Raw genomic sequence first — 443 nt, 5'->3', positions numbered from 1 at the left:
AATCATTTCCAAATTCCTGCTCTGATGTGCGGCAGGCACGGCAGGCACATGAAGAATCTATTAGCGGGCCTCTCTGCTCCGCTCTGCTCCGCTCTGCTGTATAATAGCTCTGCTCTGGGACAGCGGCCAACTCAGCAGCCGGACAATGGAAATCCAACTCAACAAAAACATCCTGCAGAAGTGAGAGAGCGAGGGAGACGGCGAGAGAGGTGGAGAGAGAGAGAGGGATCAACGAGAGAGAGACACAGGAGAGTGAGGGAGAAAGAGAGAGAGAGTATGGGGGGAGCAAGCAAGAGAGCAAGAGGGAGGGAGAGAGAGACAGAGGGGAAGGGAGAGAGAGAGAGGGGAAGGGAGAGGAGGTAGAAAGAAGGACAAGCAGCAACTATGTGGTCTCAAGCCAACAGCAGGGGTGAGTTTAGTCTTTCAACACAAAGCTTTAGTAG

Source organism: Coregonus clupeaformis, chromosome 9, assembly GCF_020615455.1.
Source record: "Coregonus clupeaformis isolate EN_2021a chromosome 9, ASM2061545v1, whole genome shotgun sequence".
Classification (NCBI taxonomy): domain Eukaryota; kingdom Metazoa; phylum Chordata; class Actinopteri; order Salmoniformes; family Salmonidae; genus Coregonus; species Coregonus clupeaformis.
Note: the sequence above shows the minus strand (reverse complement) of the source record.